At 32.1% G+C, this 11,372-nt stretch overlaps 1 pseudogene; it reads right to left on the bottom strand.

The window, feature by feature from the left end:
• Nucleotides 1-5,009: 5,009 nt before the first annotated feature.
• Nucleotides 5,010-8,433, bottom strand: LOC131639541 (uncharacterized; annotated as a pseudogene).
• Nucleotides 8,434-11,372: the final 2,939 nt, after the last annotated feature.

Genomic DNA, 11,372 nt, shown 5'->3' with positions numbered 1-11,372 from the left:
TAAATAATTATGACCGTGAGTTTTGGAACATGATCGAGATTCAATAAACCACCTAACCTCATCATCACTCATTTCTTGAATATAATGACACTTAAAGATCTTAATATAAACACGGTCATTTGATTCATTTTGGTACTCCCCTTCTATCTCCAGGTGTGATATGGGGATTTCAGGGATGGAAAAATCACAACTAACCTCCTTGATATAAATCCTAAAATAGTTAGCTACCTTCTCTTCCTCCATATCCATTTCAAGGTCTTCCATATCTTAGAGACCCTCCAACCCTCTGACTCTTCAACACTCCTTTAAGAATTACCCACATCATCAAAACTATCACAAAAATCTATAAATTCTATAAAAAGATACCTCACTTATCAATGAGCCTCATCTAGTATTTAAGGGTTTAACACTTTAGTTTGTGAAGAATCATCGATTATATCATCCCCACAAAACAAGTTTATGAAAGAAATGTTTGGGCTTTAGAGCTCATCTTTATCGCTTTAACAATACAACTTAGTCTCAATTTCTTTGCTTGATATTCTTCCTTGTCAGTCCTAAAATCATTATTCAAAACCTTTTCCACCTTATTTTGGTTTAGGTCCTATTCGAAATTGATCTTATAATTTTTGTATGATTGAAATTGACAACATGGTTATTGTTGCTGAGCATAAAAGTAAGTTTTATAATTATCTTATCCATAGAGACCAGTAGTTTCAAAGACCCTTAAACAAATTTTAAGACTCTAAGTATACAAGGTTTTTGTATTTGTTTTGTTGTGTGTAAGTAAATGGCATAAAATAAATGGCATAAAGTAAAATGAGATTTCGGTGTTAAAAATAAAAAAGCTTGCTAGGACAAGATTTCGTCGTAACATATTATCATACATAACCATAGGTCAATAATATGATCCTCTGCTCAGCTATTAATATTATCACATTTTTATCACATTCATATATCCTATGGGAAGGTTTTATGTTGTGTTGTCTGTGGTGATCATTGAGTTCAACTCTTCAATGATTATTGTTGTATCTTCAACACTTTTGGACATGAGAGAACCCCCAACAATTGCTTCTAACAACAACTTTAGTTATTGTTGGAGTCAATTTCTTAAGATGTGTATCTACGTGACTTCATAAAAACCATGGTTCGGATATCTTCTTAGAATGGAATTATATCTTTCCTATGCTTCACAAAGATTTTCTATTGTTCCTTGGGAAAACATTGTGATGGTTGTCCTAGCTTCCATGAATTTGTTGTGAGAAAAGAATCTGTTTATGAACTTTTCCTCCAACAAGTTCCATCTTGTCATCACCGATGTGGAATGATATAGATATCACTTATTTTACTTTCCCATCATAAAGTGTGGAAACAGTCATAGGAATACCTTATCTCCTAGCATACCAACAATTTCATAGATTTTTGTGAGGTGGATGTATGAGTCTTCATAATCTAAACCTAAAAAAGGGTTAGCATACATAATTTGTAATAACTCCATTTTCACTTTACTTTGTTGGACATTCCTTTGCGCTCTAGCGAAGTGAGCTAGAATTCAAGGACTATTGTGACTTGGTGTGGCACAATTGTTATTATTGTTGTTATCGATTTCAGCCATGGTTCTTATTTTTTTAGATAGAAGATTATTCTAGATCTAGCCTCTTGGATATTTGTTTCGTTTTCTTGTTCTTAATAAGGTTTTTTGCATGCCATTCTTTCAATTTTGAGATCAAATAACAATTACTCTATGGGAACCTTACGTCCCATAAACTAGAAAAAACAAAACTAACTCTAGATGTTAATGAGTTAGTGACTATAAAAAATACATATATTAACAGATATACACATATATAAATAATACTTAAACTGATAAAAACTATGCGATGTCTTTAAAAACTAGCACCAGTCTCCAGCAACAACGCCATTTTATTGATGAGCACTAAGTAAGTTTCATAATTATCGCATCCACAAAGACTGGTAGTTTCAAATATTGTTCAACAATTTTTAAGAATCTATGCAGGGAAGTCATTTGTATTTAATTTGATGCCTGAAAGTAAATAACATAAAATAAATAGCATAAAGTAAAATGAAAATTTTAGTGTTATCACTAAGAAATCTTGCTAGTGGTAGATTTCATAATTACGTATTTATCATGCATAACCATATGTAAGTAATATTCTCCTCTATTTAGCTATTAATATTACCACATGTTTCTCTCATTTATATTTGTTTCCAATCCCAACACTGTGAGATAAGTGTATTACCTAGTAGTCGTTATCTCGGTCTATAAACCAATGCAAAGCTCTACATTCCAACAATTATAAAATAACAAGACTCCACACCGATCCTACTATAGTACGTGCGGATATTGAACTTAATCTTATGTCTAAGCATTAGCATCCAATAGATGATTATCTTGGATCTAGTAATGACAAAAGCCTTTCGAATGTCAAGTGGTACCATGAAAACATGTTTTAGGTACCAAATCTAAAACATGCATTCAGATTAAAGAGTTTTCACTATTAAAGCTTGAGTAGAGTTACATAAAAATCCATTACCTATTTAGTACATGAATATAATTACTACATCTAATCCTAAAGAAAGAGATTTTTAGCTACACTTACTTATTGTAGATGTTCCAGTAACCTCGTAAAGTTGAGCTGGGAAATTTATATGCCTTGTCACTTAAGTAGCACTTCTGCTTTCGAGTTCCCTCTCTTATTCTCCTATTGTAGACCAAGGTGAACCTACTCCAATTATGTATTAGCTTACTATATTGAAACTTACTTCGAACTTAACTGGAAGCATTACCTAGTAGTTGATATCTCGGTCTATAAATCAGTGCAAACTTCATCTTTCAATATGTTGCAAGCATTACATGTGTCTGTTTTTGAAGTGGATTGATCTTGTCTAACCTTTTTATCTATTTTCTCTAAGATTTCTTAGTTCTTTTTCTAGACCTTTATTCTTAGTTTCAAGAGCTAAAATTCTATCATTTGATGTTGAAATGATTTTTTTTCAATTTTGGGGTTTCTTCAGATAATCCCTTATATATTTTAAATAAATCACTGTAAGAAAATTTAGATATTACCCCATCTTCCTGATTTTTTTTATTAAACAGATGTTGGCTTTTTCTTCTTCACAATCTGAGGATTTCATATCATTGTCTCCCCAAATGACTTATGCCTTCTTCTTCTGAATCCTTTTGGGTTTCTGATGTGCCCTTTTGATTAGATAGCAGTTTAGTTTGATGTGTCCTTTCTTTCCGCAGTTATGACATGTTGGAGTGAATGAACTTTCACCACTTTTCTTCTGGAATCTTGAAGTCTGCTTTTCGTTCCATATGAACTCCTTGAATTTTTGAAACATGAACTTCACGAATTTATTAATCTCACTTTTACAATCTTCATATTCTGATTCCATATCTTCGAGGATGGTGGCCTTAAGCGCAATAATTTTCCTATTCTTTTTTTATCTTCTTCATCATCAACAAGTTTTTTTAACTACATCTCACGTTCCTTCAATTTTCCAAATAGAGTATGTGTGTCCATAGCCTCAAAATTCTTTAATTCACAAATCGCATTGACTTTTGGTTGCTAGTTGTGATTTAAGCATCTTAGAATTTTTATTACTAATTCTTCATTTGAGAATGTTTGCCCCATAGTTCTCATATGGCTAATGAAATGAGTGAATCGTGTTTGCATTTAATTTATGTTCTCTTCAGGTTTTATTCTGAAAAAGTTCATACTTTTGGGTTAATGTCCTACATTTATTTATAAGTTTTGCAGTGATAAACTTGTTATGATTCATTAAGACCAAGTGCGATGGTGATGTTGTTCTTAGCTTTCAAACCATTTTGCAGATTCTCTTTATCCTCCTTGTACTAATCCTTTTCAGGTTTGTTTACTACAACACCATTAACTTTGTGCATAGGAACAAATGGTCCAACTTTCATAGTTTTCCAAATACCAGGATCCATTTCTTCTTTGAAGAATTTCATTTTCTCTTTCCACAATCCAAACTCTTCTCCATTAAAGGATGGAGGTTTGGTTAGCGAATAGCTTGAAGTCATCCTTCTTCGTAAGACAATTAGTTCTTAACAGGAGTTAGGCTCTGATGCCACTTGTTGAACAAGTGACCTCAAGCACAAGAGGGGGTGAATTGTAGTTTTTGAAAAGTGTGGATATTTTTCCCTTTCTTGATTAAGATCGTGTTAGTAATGTTTTTGAGTAGTAAAGCGTAGCAGAAGTAAAGTGAATAAAATATATTTCAAAAATCTAAAGAGAATAAGGATAGAAAGATTCCACTAGATATTTATCCAGGTTTAGCCGAATGTTGGCTTAGTCTTGTTCCCAAGAGTTCTTCTTGAGATTTTTCACTACAGACTTGTGAGATTTTATCGATTATGCCCACATACCTTGATACAATCTGATCTTTTGAATTTGAACTAACTTTTTCTCAACCTATGGACAACTTACACCCAAAACCAAAGATTTTCACCAGCTAAGCTTAATAAACCAATAACAGAGATCTATGGTTGATCTCAAAAACCAAAACTTAATTTCTTAAAGGTATCGTACCCTTAAGGCTGTCAATGACCAACATAACTATTTACAGAATAATATTCTCCTCACCAATAAAACTTCACTCCAAAGCACTAAGACAACCTAAAGTAAAGAAATAAAATTTCTAGAGATAAAAGGAGAGAACTTAGAGAGATAAATTCCAAACAAATATGAAAACGTTGGAAAGTGACGTGGTTTCAAGTGAGGGAGACCTCCCTTTATATAGTAGTTTGATTCACCAAAAAAGGAAAGAATCCATGAGCCTCATTAACTATTTAATCTATTGATTTAATCGATTAAATTAAATGAATATGACCGTCATGATTATCAAAATGGAAGGTTGTGATCAGGGGCGGATCCAGACAATATATATTGGTGGGGCTAAACATAAAAGAAACTACAAACTAAATCATATTAAAAATAAAAAGTAATATTGTTTAATACAATAAATTACAATGAAAATCTTCTACTATTCATTTCTTGAAAATGAGCTAAAATAACATCATTGTTAATTGTTCCAAGAACATCTCTTCCTATAAAAGTTACAAGACGGTCATTTAACCATTGATCACTCATTTTGTTACATAATTGACTCTTCACAAACTTCATAGCTGAAAAAACACGCTCCACGCTTGCAGTTGCTACCGGCAAGACTAAAGCTAACTTCAAAAGCTTATAAACCATATCAAATGTTTTGCACTTATTTGTTTCCACAAGTTTTGCACAAAGATCTGAAAGTCCTTTTAACTTTGCAAAATTTGGGTCACATCTAACATTTCTAACATAATTTTGAAGTTGATGCCGTACCACCACTTCCGGCACATCTACAAAATCATTTGGATAAAGTTCAACCATCCTTAGTAGTTTTTTCACATCAAAAGCTGCAAATGATGATGAAGGACTCAAACATGAAACACATTGTAAAAGTTCAATATTCTCTTCATCAAACCTAGCATTGAGCTCATACAACTGCAAATCTAAAACATTAAACAGACAATCATGCTTATAATGATGCAAATTAGAAACACTAGAAGTTGTAGCATGTCGCCTAGGTTTCTTCCCTTGCACATACGGTGCATCCATATCAGGTACATCAATATCATGCTTATTGCAAATTTCCATAACCTTAGATATAAGTTCTTCCCATCCATCATTCCTCATTTCTTGTAATTCTTGTTTGGTAGCATTGACAAGTGACAAAGCATTCAAAAGATCTTGATCACGCTTTTGTAACGCTACACTCAAATCATTTGTAAATCCTAAAATCTAAACCATCATATATAACATGAAGATAAAATCAAAGGATTGAAGCACATCTAACAAAAGCATAGTTTCACCATATTTTTCAAATGACGTATCATTCCCAACTTCTTCAAGTACCCCAATAATGGCACCATACAAAGTCATCAAACTAGTGAGAGTCCTAAAGTGGGAACCCCAACGAGTGTCACCTGCTCTAGCAATAGATGATTCTTGATTTAATCCACTACCTGTCTCTATCTGACCCTCTTCAATCAATTTAGCAAATTGAGTTACTTGTTTGTCCCGTAGCAATTCCTGTCTCTTGTTAGAAGATCGTATGAAATTAACAAGCATATTGACCTTACCGAAAAAACCACTAACATCTTTGTGAGTCTTAGCACATGCAACAAGTGTCAATTGAAGTTGATGGGCGAAACAATGCACATAATAAGCAGATGAATTCTCATTTTGGATTAAAGTTCTCAAACCACCAAACTTACCTCTCATATTGCTAGCTCCGTCATACCCTTGCCCCCTAATTCTAGATAAACTCAAGCCATTAATAGACATCAACTTCTCAAGTGCCTCCTTAAGTGACTTAGCACTTGTTTCTTTAACACTTACAATGCCAAGAAACCTTTCTTTTACCAAACCTTCACTACTAACATAGCGAATAACAACAGCCATTTGTTCTTTACCAGCAACATCACCAGATTCATCAATTAAAACACAAAACACATCATCTGCAATATCACATATAATTTGTTGAGTTATTTCACATGCACAAGCAGCAGCAAGATCCTTTTGAATCTTAGGGGCAGTCATAAGGTTATTTCCCGGAGCACAATCTATTACACTAGCTATCTCTGGGTTAATTTCCTTTAATGTATCCACCAACTCAAGAAATGACCCCTTAAATAAAGAGTTAAGGGACTCGTCACTCCCTCTAAATGGCATGCCACATCTCAAGAGAAACTTAGTAGCTATAAGGGATGTGTTTACACGAACACGATATTCAACATTCATTTGCTTAGTTTGATTAACAAACGCGGCTTTAATACTTTGGTTTGGGTTCATGAGAGCATAACCCATATGCACACAATCAACATGTCTATTAGAAGAAGTAGCATGATTAGCCAATCTTTGAGCATGCTTCCAATCACCAAAACCGTCTCCCACGAAGTGATCCCCCCCATATTTAGAGACATTTTTAAACAAAAAACATGGCAAACAAAATGCTAGATCCTTAGATTCACTATAATCAATCCAGTCATACAAATCAAACCAATTTTTGCAAAATCGACGTCTTTGTTTACCTTGAACAGACCAAGGGTACACGAAATTGTGAGGAGGTTGATGACGACCTATTTTTAAATAAGCTTTTCTTACCTCATTTTGGATGTCAGGATGATAACTTGAAATTGGAAGTCTAATTCCTGGATCCGTTTCCAACAATTCATAATCAACAACTTTGATACTCTCATTTGGATGTTGAGTTTCCGATGCTTCTAGGTTAACCGAAGAAGTAGCTTTGTCTCTAGAAAGTACCGGAAAAAATTTCTTCATCCTGTAAAGACATCAATGAAACCATGTAAAATAGTTATTCATACTAATATTATAAATATAACATTAAAACTAATTGATTATGAAAGAAACTATTATGATAAATTGAGAAAATTGAATTTTTTTAACAAATTGGGGTTTTAGGGTTCAACCAATAAAGAAGAAAAAATAAGAGAAAAATTAAAATACTCACTTTACCTTAGATTTTCAATCACCCATAAACAAATCTATCCAAGCCAAATAGAAAAATTAGAGGAGAAAATGAAAGATTTACAATGAGAAGGAGAGTGGAAGGTTTGTAATATTTGAGATGGAGAATAAAATTGTTGATGTAACTTTGTAACTTCTTCTTATGTTAGACCGTAAGAGAGAATTAATAAATTTTTTTTTTTAACTTTTACACTTTAATCTCTCTCCTCTCTATAATATATATTATATATATAATATAAAAGAAAGAAAAAATTCTGGTTTTAATTTTAATGTGTAAGTTACGCAAAGTAATGGACTCCACCACCATCTATAATATAGCCTATAATGTAGGTAGGTAGCTTATTGTTTATTGTGAGGGAGATGTATTAGTTTTAATTTTATTTCTTCTTATGCCTCTTATTCTCTATAAATATATATTAAAAAAAAAATTTGAAAATTCTGGTGGGGCTTTAGCCACACCAAGCCCTTACATGTGTCCGCCCCTGGTTGTGATATAAATCTAGTGCCAATCATTTAGAACTTGTAGAAATGTCTTAGGGGCGTAAGTTTGATATTTTCTAATCGATTAAATTAGAAAAAAAATTCCCCTCTAGTTATTTCTAGAGCTCCTAAGTTATTTGGCATAAATTCCAAGACATTTTTAAATGTTTTCCTTTAAGAAAAATGTTTTTAGTGTGTATGTGTGTGAGTTTCCTTAGTATTTTAAGTTATTATCTTATTTTTACAATACTCAGTTCACTTGGACATACCGATAGACAAGAACTGCAGAGCTTTCACACTTTTCCCCTGCAGAGCTTTCACACTTTGATCTTGAGTCATTTTCTGCATGCACATATGCATCTTCATACGTTGTCGTCATCAAAACTTCAGATTGTGATCTTTATTAAAGGTATATTCCCCGCAAAACAAGGTTCCACACACAAGGCATTTCAAATCCTAGAACGAAAATTCCATTGCATTCGAGTTTGGTCCGGGCTCCTCAGATAGTCAGATATATTTAAGCGAATCCGATCGAACCTCATGTTCTGCCTCCATTCTTGCAACCAGAAGTCTTACCCGGCTTCCAAGTGTTGCAAGCAAACCTCATATTGCAAGGGGCTAACTCATCGTTTAACAGCATGTACAACATTGTTAGACGGAAAAATTCACATACACTCGAAGAAAGGCTACAACGCCTCGAAGGTAGCCTCCATAACACTCCCCATAGCAGAAAAACTGCCCAAGAGGTTGCGTCAATGAAGAATCATATTACCATCCCAAGAGTAATGTTGCGTCAATGAAGAATCATGGATAAAGTTAACTCTAACATCATTTACGATATCCTAAATTAGCAGCACATTCAACACTTCCAAGGATTTCAAACACTTATCATGAGTTTAATATTTTCATCTATAACTTATCATACCTTAATTCCTAACGTAAAATAGACAATGAGCTTCATCATGCATCCTTGAATCAATGCATGTTCTTTGAATTGTGATTATGATGAATGGAAATTAAAGCAATGTTGGCTTGCTTCCAATCCATTTCCCCTTTTCTTTCTCTCAATCTCCAATGCATGGAATGAAGCAAAATGAATAATCTTTTGTTTTTTTTTATCTAAACATTTATATATGTTGCTAGCCAAAAGACTAATATATCCCTCATTAAGAAATGAAATTACATACTTGTCCTTGTCACTTTGTCATAATTACCATTTGATCCTTGTTTTTAATTATGGCTTAAGGAATTAATCACTTTCATTATTAGTCCATTTATATAATTAAGGTTAAGATTATATATATATATATATATATATATATATATATATATATATATATATATATATATATATATATATATATATATATATATATATATATATATATATATATATATATATGAGGAGGGATATTCTTACTCCAAAAGTCCTTATCACGACCATTGATTCTTCTCAATCTAATTGTTAAAATTAATGAGTATTATTTTTCTCTTTCCATATTTAATTACTTATTAATTTTAATTATTAGATTGAAAAGAATCAATAGTCATGATGAGAAGTAAGTCTTGATAATTTACTCTTGGAGTAAGAATATCTCTCCTATATATATATATATATATATATATATATATATATATATATATATATATATATATATATATATATATAAAAGAGGATAAATATGAGATGTTACATGTGTAGGAGCTATATTCTTACTCATTGTAGACAACATGACAAAGGTATCGATTCCACTCACTAATTGTTCCTTATGTTATAATGATGTAGAAGATAATTTGCATATTTTTCTCAAAGGGTTAAATATGTTTTTAGTCCCTGTAAATATGACAACTTTCAGTTTTAGCCCCTACAAAAATTTTCTTCAAACAATGGTCCTCGCAATATTTTCCGTCCCTATTTTTGGTCCCTCCCGTTAGATTTCACTAACGGAAGCTTACGTGGCACGCCATGTGTCACGCCTCGTCAGTTAAATTAATACTAATATAAAAGAGACAGATTGCGGGGGTTTTAAACCCCCTTTAGATAACTTTAAAAACAATAATTTTTCACTACTATAAAATGATTGACACAATTAACTCTTGTAAGTCATTTTTTCTTGGTTTATATGATATAGCTATTTAGCATAAACATTTAAACATGGTTGAAACTGACCGTTCCACACTTTTTTTACATTTCTTCATATTTCTACATGTTTCTTTTGACTTCACTATTTTTATACACATTAATACAATTATAAAATGCAATACATATAAGAAAATACAATACATATAAAAAAAATAAAAACTCATTGAAATAAATTAACACCATTCCTCCATAAGTTCATCCATTTGATCTTTTAAGTAATGAGCACACATGAATTTGTCAAAGTACTACCTGATAATATATATGTGATTTAGTTAAAACACTAATGACTAGGATTAATCCCTACCTCTTAAAAATAAATAGAATCTCCCAGCTTTGAAAATAATTCAATTCCTAATGACAAACAAATTGTTTAGTACCTATTTTCATTAATAAATAATCTTCTTTATTGCATCTCAAACCACTTAACCATTCAATTAACTACTTTAATAGTAACTACTTTAATAGTAATGGTATTTTAGTCAATGAAGCTTGTTTTACGAAGAAAACTAGTACCTGGGGCCGGGATGATTTTTTTAATAAGTAAGAAAAATCTTAGAAGGACTATGAGTTACCCACCTGCAGCACCAGAATGAATTAAACGAAATCAACAACCGTAAGTATAAATACAATATCATCTTGGTAAGGAAATTGGTTATTTAATATTCAATATATGTTTGTTTTCTTAATTAATATGTTGTCAACAAAATTAAGTATAAATGCAATATCATCTTGGTTAGGAAATTGATTATTTAACATGCACGATTTGTCAATACTTATAATGAAGAATGAGGGTAACAAATATTTCTCTAACAATTGTTTGATTAATTACTTGTGAAAAATTATTGTTTTTTAAGTTATTTAAAGGGGGTTTAAAACCCCCGCAATCTGTCTCTTTTATATTAGTATTGATTTTAACTGACGTGGCATGACACATGGCGTGCCACGTAAGCTTCCGTTAGTGGAATCTAATGGGAGGGACCAAAAATAGGGACGGAAAATATTGCGAGGACCATTGTTTGAAGAAAAATTTTGTAGGGACCAAAACCGAAAATCGCTATATTTATAGAGACGTCAAACATATTTAACCCTTTCTCAAATGTCCAAATAGTTGAAATATTTGACACCGAACCTCATTTTCTATGGTGGTTAGTGAGATGGCGGATAGTGGAGATGGA

The sequence above is a fragment of the Vicia villosa genome, unplaced genomic scaffold (assembly GCF_029867415.1).
Source record: "Vicia villosa cultivar HV-30 ecotype Madison, WI unplaced genomic scaffold, Vvil1.0 ctg.002683F_1_1, whole genome shotgun sequence".
Taxonomy (NCBI): domain Eukaryota; kingdom Viridiplantae; phylum Streptophyta; class Magnoliopsida; order Fabales; family Fabaceae; genus Vicia; species Vicia villosa.
The sequence above is the reverse complement of the archived record's forward strand: the minus strand, read 5'-3'. Positions and strand labels throughout refer to the sequence as shown.